An 11,969-nucleotide genomic window follows, 5' to 3' on the forward strand; every position below is an offset into this window, starting at 1 on the left:
CAGCCAGGCACTCAAGCTGTACAGCCAGGCCACAATAAAGAGAAAAAAACAAACACAACAGATTAACTATAAAGTTGTACAGAACGACTGACTCACCCAGCTCTAAAGGTCTGGTCTGTAAGTTGTTTTATCAATAAACACTCATTCACAGATAGCAGATAGGTGCAGATAGTGGAGACAACATAGAAAGGATCACCCATCAATCCAGGATTTTAAAAACCTCTTCACGAAAACAAATTAGCAGTTTAGAATGTGATCACGTTTGAGATATCCAAAAATCAAAGCAACACTTATTCACAGAACATAAAGGAGGTCAGAATACTGCCTCCTGAGTTGATTCATCTCATAATATTTGATGGTATGCAGTTGCAAAGGCCATGAGTATCTAAATCCAGACTGCAACAAACCCTAAAGTAGACCCTCGCCACAGGCCTCAACAGACGTGTCTTCTCCCATCAGATGCCTTTGGTGGAACGCAGCAGCCACTCTCAAGAGCAACAAGTATTTCCCTAGTAACAGACCAATGTATTGATGACATATTTCTTTATCCACACCTGTCCCCAGATTCGGGAACATTGAACGTTCGTTATCAAGATGGACTACTCTGAACTCTGTATATTAATTTTCAATCGGTTTGCTGGCTGTTTGCCCTAAACTCCTCTCTCCCTTGCAGGCTGCTAGCATCACTCTTCCTGCATTTCACCTTGTTTCCCTTCTCAGGGCATTAAAACAAGTAAAGGTACAAGACAAAATGACAAATTATCCATTTCTTCTACTAACTCATATTCTAGGCTCTCTTAACAGTCTAAATGAATACAGAGTACAGGCTACCCTGCTACTCAAGATAATAGGTTCTTTTCCTTTAAAGGTTGCTACTTGAAGAAAAATCTGTTCATTGTCCATTCACTGGTTTTAACATTGGTATAAAATCATGCTGTGTTTCAAAACACAGCCTAATACTGACATACACTATTCCTCAAACACGCACACAAAATCCAGAGTACTATGTTAGCATATTTTGCAATAAACATTCAGACTATTCAGTTTTTACATTTTCTGATGAAACTTCTGCTAGAAGATGTACGATGTTTTGTTTTTTCCAGGAAGAGTTCAGCTCAAGGTAGCCACATCTGCTGCTTGCCCCCGCATCAGCCCAGTATGGTGCAGATTCAAAAGGGCCACAATTCCCGGGACACTTGCTAAGGGCTCGCTGGAGACGTACCAAGAATAAATAGCGAGCAGACAGTAAGCTCTCATCCCAGGAACAGGTAAGTTATGTATAACGGCCTAACTAAACCCTTAGCAGCCACTTTTATTGCTTGTGAGACTGCAGAAAAGAGAAACTATGTGATGAAGGATTAGAGCTCACCTCTTTCTTTTATCTCTGAGCAAGAAAAGTCACGGCCATCAACGGCAGTCCTCTGAGCACGTGATGGATGCCTCAACTTAAACCAGCTATTGCCCTGAGGAAACAATTAGGTCTTTCCATTGACTGCACTAAGATTTAGAAAAAGCTCTTCAAAACCATAGAGCTTCGAATAGAGTTGAGCCCAGAAGTCTAATATTTAGATGCGAGTTCCTCCCTGCCCCGCAAAGCATGGCAAAACACTAGTCTAAACTCGCTTCAGCTCAGCTGGTTTCAGTGGGAAGGGAGGTTGCTACTTTGCTCTGTTTTCTGAAAGTAGTATTCCTCCCTCTGCTAATTATTTATGCCTTGGTTTTATATTTGCAACAATAGCTCAAGCACTGTGTTGGGCAAGAACTCTCCCTCCACCATCCTCTACAAAGACTGCAGGGTATGACAGAAAAAGGAACAAAAGTAATTCAGCTCTGCCCTTTTCTATAGCACACCCAGCAGGCAGGCTAGGTGTCTGCAGTAAATATGGAATGGCATTCTGTACCAGTAGCTTTCCTAGACATAGTCAGTAAACCCAGATTCATAACTTAAAATTAATGACTAGTATCCTAGACAGGGTCAGTAATCCACAAATAAGCCGCAAGCAGATTTTTTTAATTTAACCTGTAAAGCAAACCACAGTATATATGAAATGGGAGAGGGGGAATCTATATAAAGCTGTACAATGCAGAAATCATGGGGCAAACAGCTACTAGGCCCATGTAACAGATGTTGGTTACTTCTCAACATACTCAGGATAGCAAGTGACTTATTTGGCAGAGGAGAGACAGTTGCTGGAGGAGTTTAAGAGAATCATCTCAGGACAGACATGAAGTATTTAAAAAGAAAAAAAAATCCAAAACAAAAACACAAGTGGCCTTTGGAAAACAGATTATTTCCAGTCCTGCTAAGACTCATTTCTCAAGCAGACGTCCAAACGGCAAGTAGCCAAGAAGCTGACCCACGTTACACTATTGTACTGTTCAGTACCGTATTATTCAGCCAATTCTACAGCTCAGGCACCAGTTTGTCCACCTGGCAGAGATCAGATAAGGGATTCCCACATACCTGAATGGGGCGAAAATAAAGATATGTTAATGTTGGCATTGATGCCAACAGCAAAGCCACTTAAAATAAATGAGTACCAGGGCTGTAGCTAAGTATCAGGCACCCATCTGTGTGGTGTCTGTGCTAAGGTCTAAACCAGTTTCCCCAGATTTTATTTGCAACAGTTCCTTTTCTGATATTTTCTGATATTCTGATATAGGCAAAAAACCCTAATCTCAACTTCAAGTAGGCATCTGCCATCTTCTACACAATCCAGTCAGTAGAGAGAATTATAATATAACCCCTTAAGGTAGCATTAATTGATTAGTTTTATCCAATATTATCTAGTTCTCATTTTCAATTAATCCTGTTAGGGTGGGCATATATACAGAGGGAGAGAATCAGAATCTGCATCTGCTACCAGAGGGAAGCGTTAGCATGCACAAGCACAGTCATGAGATTTATAAAGAGAGTCCGTCTGTGCTGAAGATTAGTAGAGTCGAGACATGGTGGAACACAGGACTAGGAATAATACCTTGCTACAGGGATGGAGGGGATCAGAAACATAATGAAACAAGAACAACAACTATATTTTTACTAGTATACAAATGCCAGAAGATCCAGCTAGAGCAAACCCCCAGGATTCCAACTCATGACATACCCAAATTCTGCTAATTTGAGAGGGAATTTTTTTCTTGGCCTGTCACTACAGAGATGAAGCTGACCAAGAAAGTTAGGACAATGCAGTTGTTCAATGCACTGCTGAGCTAAACTGTAGGCATTTATTTTAACTTTTATTACTGTTTTCCTTATTTGATCAGTGCTAGATTTGATGTTTATTGTATCTCATAAAAAGGCATTACAGTCTCCTGGTCACTCAATTTGATTATGCAAACCAGCACACATGTAATGACTCTAGGGACACAGTCAGGCATCTGTAGAATTGAGTCCAAGATAGAAGAGTTATATGTGCACAAAATACTAATTTCAGAAAGAGTATTTTTTACTTCCTCTACAGATAATACTGGCACTACTTACCACCAGTATAAGGTAAATTTGCATTCCCAAATAAAAGTGTGATTGTAAATTGCACTTACGCACCCATACCATTTTAACGTACGTAGCCTCGATACGTGTGAAAGATGCAGAATCAGTGGCTTTAGTACGAATAGCAGCCAAAGCACCACCTTTCCAGAGCCCTGGATGTCTAACCATACTGTTATTTTCACTTATGCCAGTTAGACTTAGACAATTTAGACATGACATCATGTGCTACCATTACTTATTCCATTTTGCTGTGTTGCTAACAGGCATTTGGGGCAAACTTTTTACTACAGTGCATCGTTACCTTAACAGTCAACAGAGATGCAGTAGGACATTATCATAGTCCCTAAAGAGTGCACTGCAAGTATTGCTCAAAGTATGATTCTATTCCTAAAACAGATTTAGGCTGTGTACCTCTCAAGGCAAATAGTTCTAATAATACTGTCTAGCAACTTCTGGAAACATTAAAACTGCACCATCTCTGTGTTAGCCGAGACAGTAAGCCCAACGCCTCTAGGACATGTCTTATTTTTTACTTTATCTATATCAACATATTCAGGACATCAGCTTGCAAACAAAGCTTTAAAACCAGTAGAAATATTTTCCTTTAAAATTTGATTAATGCAATATGTTCGCACACATGCTCATACAAAAACGATTATTCTCCAAACACTTCACTGGCAGCTAAATTAATTTACTTGCACAGACCTGGTGCCACACATTGTTTTGCGACTTATTTGAGAAACTTTTAACGGGCTTCCTTTCCAACCTTTGTGAGGCTTAGGCTAGCAGGACCTACACTGTATTCCATGTAATATAGATACGGAGTTAAAAGAGATCTTGCACTTGTGTATTTCTTCTTACACCTTTCTAGGCTCCTACCCGGGAACCTAACAATCTGATTCCCTTAACATTTTCTTCTCTATTTACCTGGAAGTCTTCAAAGATTACCCTATTTTCCATGTGATTGTTAATGCTAATCAAGAATGTTTTGTCTCTTGAGAATGAGAGAACTCTCTCCCACCTACCTGCCCAAAAGCATGATCTCCCTCCCCCACTTCTAAATGAGTAGCTGGGTCAGGTGTCCAACTTCTCATGCTCTTACTTTCTGCCAGGCACTATATATTACAACCCTTTACAGATGTAACTAGGTATACAAATTTTTGTATGAACCATGTATACAGTAAAATATATGTCTTAAAATATCACAAAACTGAAATAAAAAGTTGAGGCATAAAATGATGACCATTCCTGACTGAGTCAAAAGCTTTTCAGGAAGGTATTACAAATCAGAGCAGAGGAACAGAGAGCATAGACAAATTTATTGCACTTTTTTTTGGAACTTCCTACTAAGTGTTAAGAGTTATTCAGTGCTTTCAGGAAAATGTCATTGTGGATATTTACAACGACAGTTATAGAGCAGAATGCACGTCTACCAAGAAATAATTTGGGCCAAAGCTGCAGTGCTATAAAACATCACCCATATTATCTTGTGCCAGAAGACACACAGAAAAGAGACTAGCCTAGCAAGCAGCTGTTAAGCCAAAAATATCCTAGAGCTGTATTTATTCCAAAAATATTTGCTCTTGGACGTAGTCCTTTGGCTCCTCTGTCTCTAGAGAAGGGCAGAATTTTATACGAGTAGTCTGTATTTTTCCTGTTTAATCACCACTGCCCAAATATAAGTGAGATCTATAATAATATTAGAGAAAATACAAGTTAATGATTTATTAAAATATTTCAACATGTATTATTTTAACCTTAACAGGTTACTCCTAAAAATCCAATAGAAATCAGAAAGCTACCTAATTTGAAACAGGAAAAGTATTCTATTATCAAGAAATTCTATTTGCATTTTTGATTTAATGCCATTTCTATTCAGCAGTAACTAGTTTTAATAAAAACAACTGCAAACTGCAAATAAACATTTCTAGTATGAAAAAGAATATGTGTAGTTACCAGATTAGGAAGGACAAAAAGACTAAATCTTGAAGGAACTCTAGGCTTATACTACTGAAACCACTGAAATCTGAGAAAATGAGCAAGCATGTGCGCTTATATGTATATATACGTACACACACACACACACACACACACCCCCATATGTGCATGCATAACAACTCTTAAAAATAATTCTTAGAAATATTTTATCCAGCTCAGATTCAGGACAACTTTTCTTAGCATTAATTCTCGACAGGTTTGAGTATTACTAGGGACACCAACAGGCTAATTTTTCTTCCAGAAGACAGGAAATTTGTAGCAGTTTTGAAAACCTGGATGAAGAAACCCTGCTGTGCCTAATTTGGGGGGGAGAGCAGGTGACAGACGCCAACAACACTGGGCAAATTCCAGGCCTGAGGAATCTCCCATATTCATGTGTACCCACTTCTAGTTTTTTAGTCTCCCACTATGTCATTTTAACCATGGGCCACATGCTATCCTGTGAAGCCGCTTTCAAAGCTATCACGTTCACTGTCAGTTTAAAGATCAGGGTGGAATGGACAATGAACTTTGTTCTACGCTTCCACTCTCCACATTATTAACTCTCCACATGGAAGTTTTTGTGATTGTGCTTGTAAATCAAAGACTAGTATTTTGGATCCATTCTAGTGACCTGTACCAGGAATTTACAGCCTGGTAAAACAGACTGAATTTTCCTAAAGCCAAATATATTTACTCAGTGCTCACTTTGATCATAGGAGGGCTCTTATGTGACTTCACTCAGGAAAAAAGCTTGTTGTTGGAGGTAAATAACTTGAAGCAAAAATCTAACTCAAACTATAATTTGTAGGACTAATAGCTGCCACCAGGCTGAAATAGAGACTGTATCTATAGCATATTCAAAGGCTTAAATGATGCTGACCGGCATACATCTACTAACAATCTAGCTTGCTTCAGTACCGATAACATTGAAACTGGCAGCAGAGATTTCAGCACCAACTATACAACTTGAACCCTGAATATGTCCTTGTATTAGCAGCCTACACAAATTGCATTGCTGCAACTTCACTGGTCTTGTTTGCCAAAGTTTCCTAGATTAAGCCCACCCCAGCTACGATATGATGCTACAACTACATTCCTGAATGCACTTGCTGCCACCCTACAAAAGGGTTTAGACTTTAGAATTAACCTAATCATGTGAAAGATATAAACTATTTTTTTGCATTAACTTTTTTCCCCACAATCAATTTACCCTGTAAAACACAAGGACAAAAGGTACGGCAGCGTAGCAACTGACGTCCAAAAGAAAACACACTTGACAGCTCCATCTCACAACGTAGCCATTCTGAAGTCTAAACTTTTTATACTTAAATTTTATTTATAGTTTTATATGCATCTGCTTGAAAAGAAACTAGTTCTTCAGTTTCAGGCATTCAATAGTGTTGTCTCAGACATCATTAAAATAATACTTACAAATAAAAAAAAAATGCATTTCAGAAAGTAGTTTGCTTGCTCCAGCAATGTAGAAGAAACACCTTTTAGATAGCTTTACAAAAGGGTCTGGGATGAAGAAAGGTGGCTACTTGCAAGTGTTAGTAATCTGACTGCCATATTCAAAACAGCAAGTTCTTCACAGTAAAAGAAGCAACTCAGTGATAATCTAGTACTTCAGAAAGATCTTAGCAAAAGAGCTAACTTACCTGCTTTGAGTGAAACACTCTCATCCCATCATTTTCTCAGTGTCTTAGATATCTCTTCAATACACAAATCCAGCAGGTATTTATAGATCACTCCGATTCATTATGCAAATAGTATGTAGCCTGCTGAATTTAATTGAGAGGGAGGAAATACCTGCAGAAACAAAGATATGGGAATAAAGAAGTTTTCCATGAGCAGTGAATTTACATGCAGCAAGAAATTTTAACCATCAAAACTTGCTTAGTATTTTAGAAGTATAGCTCCTAAACCAAATCTGTGTAATTTAGCCACCTCTAAAGACAGCTCAAGCACCTTTCTAGAGAAAGTATTGTAGGAAGAAATACACGAGGAGAAGGAAAGGTATAGTATACTCACCAGGCGCGTGTTAACGACAGGAAACAGCAATGCTAAGAGGGCCCCATTTAACATATGCATCTGCAACCTTAGAAGAGAGATGAGATATTATTTTCACAGATTAGAAATGAAATGCAAAGTTTTTATGTAGTATGTTATATGTACATGTTATGTATAGTTATGTAGTATTTTATGTAGTGTATCTTTCATAAAAGGTAGCAGGAAATTTGAGAAAATTCTGCTGGCTTTAATTTGAATAAAGCCACTGTTCACTGCAATAACCAGGATAAGAACTCTCTTTAAATAAACATTTTAATAATTTCCTGAAGTAGGACTGCTTTCTATAATGAGCTTTGGATTCCTAGAAGATTTTGACTGCCTGTTCATATTAATCCTGTTCATATTAATCCTGTTCATGGTCCAGGCTGCTAAATGGTTGAAATTTTGCTGTTCATTTTGCTTTCAGAGCTTAAAATAGACATTTGAGAAAGTTTTTACTTTCATCCAACTCCATAAATGTACATGACGTCAAACTAAAGCTTTGGGAATTTGGAAGAAGTCTGATTTTTGAGTCACTTAAATAAAAGAATTATATTTGTAAAGATGCAACAGAGAATCCCAAGCAAAGAACAGGGAAAGAAAGTAGTATTTAAATTACAGTGCTGTATTTTATTTTATACAGCTTTCAGTCATCTCTCCCTGAACCACTGTTGCATCAGGACCTACAGAAGTAAGGTCAGTACTGTTTAAGTCTACTTTATATAAGAGACAAAGTAAAGCATAAATTTCATTCTACAACCACTGCCTGTCATAAACTCTATTAAAAATTACAAAGTTTATAAGTAACTTGGGGCGGGGGAGGAAGGTATTACAATTCCAAAACAGTTCTTCAAATGTCATTTATATGTCAGGACGTCAGAAAACAGAAAGGCTCATTCTGAAAAAGAACAAATACTGCAGCCTCTGCCCTGCAACCAGTCCTTTGCAAATGCATAGTAAATCCAGGATTTCCTAGACACCAGACTTGCTTTGCACGCTCTCTGAGATGAAGAGGCACTAGTACTGTATCTCTGCATTCAGCCTACTCCCTGCCCAAATAAGGAGCAGCAGGAAAAAGTTGTAGTGAGACAGTAGCACCTCCAAAACAATTCATGAGGCATGCCCCCAGCATCATATTTTCCAGTCACTGCCTAGACTAAGAGAAGAAAGAGCCGAGTGAACTGTCACGGTGGCAACTACAGCCATTCCTGATTATCATTCTGTCTGGGAAGTCCCATGACCCTCCTCACAATATACTAGCTGTACCCCTATCATGCAACGCACATGAGAGAGGGCCTTTGAGAGCAAGAACTCTATAGGTAAGAACCTATAAAAAGTATGGGCTGTTTACTGGACTCTACTGCACTAGTCCATTAGACCACTTCCTAAAGTTAGTAACAATAAAAGATTGCACACATTTGAGAAATACCCAAATCAGTAGGAATCTGCTTTAACTATTTAACTTATCTCCACATTTTAAAAAATAGACCCATACTGTACATATGGCCTTCCATGAAGATCAGCTACTAATTTTTAGTGAAGATAATCAGAAAGTACGAGGCACATGACATACATTTAACAAGCCCATAGGTTATTCTGTAGAAGGACACCTGTGCTCTCATCAACTACTGCGCGAATAGGTGTTGCCTGTGAGACCAAAACCACCACCAGTACAAAAGAAACAAGGGTCAGTGGACTCAGCACCCACAGCTGAAGCCATGACCCTTTTCAAGGTCTCATCATTCAGTCCAGCCAGTATGTCTTTCTAACTAAGGGCTGGATGCGTATCTTACTATTTTATGACTTAAGCCACAATCAACTTCTAAGCACACCATGCAAGTAGACAGAAATGCAGCAAGGATGGGGCATTACCTGAAAAGAATCATTGCAACCCGACATGGAGGACAGTCAAGAAGAAAAATCTGAAACATTAGGCAAAAAAAAAAGAAAGAAATTAATGATACGATCTTATTTAAACTCTATTTTGTGTATCTTTCTTCCTCAGTTCTGTATGTGACAGATCACTTCTACTAGAAGAACTGTTTTACAGCAGAGCTGGAAAAGACTAAAAATCATGAACAAATTAAAAGATCTCACATTACCTACATATACAAGGATTTAAGCAGTATGAGCAGCATCTAGGATTCAGCTTCTGCCAGTTCCTAAGAAGCAAATCAAGTTCTAGTCCATTTGAAATTCTCTCATTATTAAATATATATATACTTATATATAGATCTCTCTCTCTCTCTCTCTCTCTCCCTCTCTCAGGGCTTTTGTAAAGCAGATTACTGTATTACCAATCATTTCACTATTGTAGCCTCTATAGCCTTACTTTGGGAAGTGCTAAGAGGCTTTTATAGACAACCATCTTACATTAGATCTTCAAGACTGGGTCCGGCACTGCTGAAGCAAAGGAGAGTATTGTCATCATAAATGCTTAGTATTCAGCACAGCAGGGACCTTACCATGACCAGAGGATATCTCAGTATCCGTTCTATAGATAACCTTAGCAGTCATCTTTAAATACATTTGTTGCCTTATTTCCATAGAGTATTTTTGAAGTACTGTTTAAATTTCACCAGTAATTAGCTATCTATTTCCTAAAACAAAAAGTAGCCTAATGCAATTTGAGCAGTATATATTTGTTTCTCTTCGCAGGCCAAACTCCTACCATAAATACGACCTGGTTTAAATCCTTATGTAATAAAATATTGTTGATTAGCAACAATCTCCCATCTAACTTTCACAGCAACTTAAAACACTTCATATCAGCAAGTTTTACTCTGGATAAAAAGAAAAAACTGTGCAAGTGTTCAGTGTTAACCCCCTACCCCCCCTTTTTTTTTTTTTTTAAATATTGTCCACTATGGGGGGTTGGGGGGGGGCAGAAGAATTCCTTCCTAGTTTGGTCTGCTCTCTGAGAGAAAGTATTTCAGTAAAAAATGGATCATGCTTTTTTCTGTTGTTTCTAAAATAAGTGCACAATAGATTATTTCACTGCCAAGCTACTAGTCAACTCATTAAATCACTCCAAGTGAGAATATTTGAAGAACATGTCCACTTTGGGGACAAGTTGGATAAACTGAACAAACCTATTTCTTTGAAGTGCTACAGGGCCTACCTGGCCAGGTAACTGATGGATGTTCAAATTAATTACTAGCAGGCAATGTACTTGCTATAGCAACAATCGAAAGGTTGAAGGCTGCACCATTCTATTCAGCCCTTGTGCCTGAAAGGGCCTGTTATTACCATATGAATAGATGCGCACATTTCAAATATTTTATTTCCAGTGCAGGTTCCTAATATACAGCCATTTATTTCTCTAATCAAATTACTTGTATGTTTTAATTCAAGTCCGTCAGTCTCAATAACAGTTTAGAATGTACACATACACTCACAGGAAAAAAAATCTTTTTCCTTAGTCATACAGAACTCTAATAGAGGCACAGCAAGAAAAAGGCATCAATTAATTTAAAGAACCTCAAGACATTTGCTTAGTGAATGCTCCTAAAAGCCAATCAGAGTTTCTTTCAAGTCTTGTATTTAAAAAGCAAGCCATTTCTACTCATCAAGGAAGGTTAAAGAGTAAGTGAACACAATGGATGCATGATGACAATCTGCTAGTGGATGCTTTCTTTGCTAAGGAAAAAACAAAAAACCCACAAAATCTTATGTGAGGTCTATGTATCACCTTACACACTAAGGCCCATATGGCTTCTGGGAAAAGTGTCCAACACTTACTAATTACATTTCATCATTCCGTCATTTGATATTTTTGCAACAGACTCTGTCTACTAACTAAATTAAAGTTTCATCAACTGCGGACTATATCCCTTCTGTCGTGGACCATAAAATTTTCCCTTCTGTGGTCTCTTATAATACCTGTTTTTTCCCATGCTATTTGTATATATTCAAAGTATATATTCAAAAAGTCCAACTTTTTAAACATTCCATGATATATGTTAACAGAAGGAGAGACGGCATTTAGAGTCCCACTAGTTCATTTGAACCTTTAAATTCAGGTATCTTATGATTTCCTTACATTCATTTGAAGTACTGTTCATACTTAAATGAAGAAAATTCTATTCCTCCAGTACAGATTTCATTTTTTTCTTTTTATTTCCTACATCTTAAAAAAAAACAAAAACAAACTGAAATGTTTTTCTCTGTGTACACAGAGAAATGTGTCTTAATCACACCAGTCATTCACTTTTCTGACACACTGCAGAGCGTTCCAACTACTGAACGGCAGAGGAAAAACTAGGGTACAACTCTATGTAGCAGCTGAATCTTAATGTACCTGCTGAATCTCACCATTGAGGTGAAACAGTAGCAAGTATTAAAAAAGTATGGTCATAATAGTTACAAAGATTGAGATGAACTCATCAACCTAATCCAAAATACTTTACTGCCTCAGAGACAGGCAAAGAAGAGAACAGGATTCACAGCT

At 37.9% G+C, this 11,969-nt stretch overlaps 1 long non-coding RNA gene across 1 annotated transcript; it reads left to right on the forward strand.

Moving 5' to 3' along the window:
* The first annotated feature begins 1,117 nt into the window (after positions 1-1,117).
* Positions 1,118-9,767, forward strand: LOC135326075 (uncharacterized). The gene is made up of 3 exons (XR_010386731.1): positions 1,118-1,268; positions 8,163-8,215; positions 9,525-9,767. It is a non-coding gene; the product is annotated as an uncharacterized LOC135326075 (long non-coding RNA).
* Positions 9,768-11,969: the final 2,202 nt, after the last annotated feature.

The sequence above is a fragment of the Dromaius novaehollandiae genome, unplaced genomic scaffold (genome assembly GCF_036370855.1).
Source record: "Dromaius novaehollandiae isolate bDroNov1 unplaced genomic scaffold, bDroNov1.hap1 HAP1_SCAFFOLD_130, whole genome shotgun sequence".
NCBI lineage: Eukaryota > Metazoa > Chordata > Aves > Casuariiformes > Dromaiidae > Dromaius > Dromaius novaehollandiae.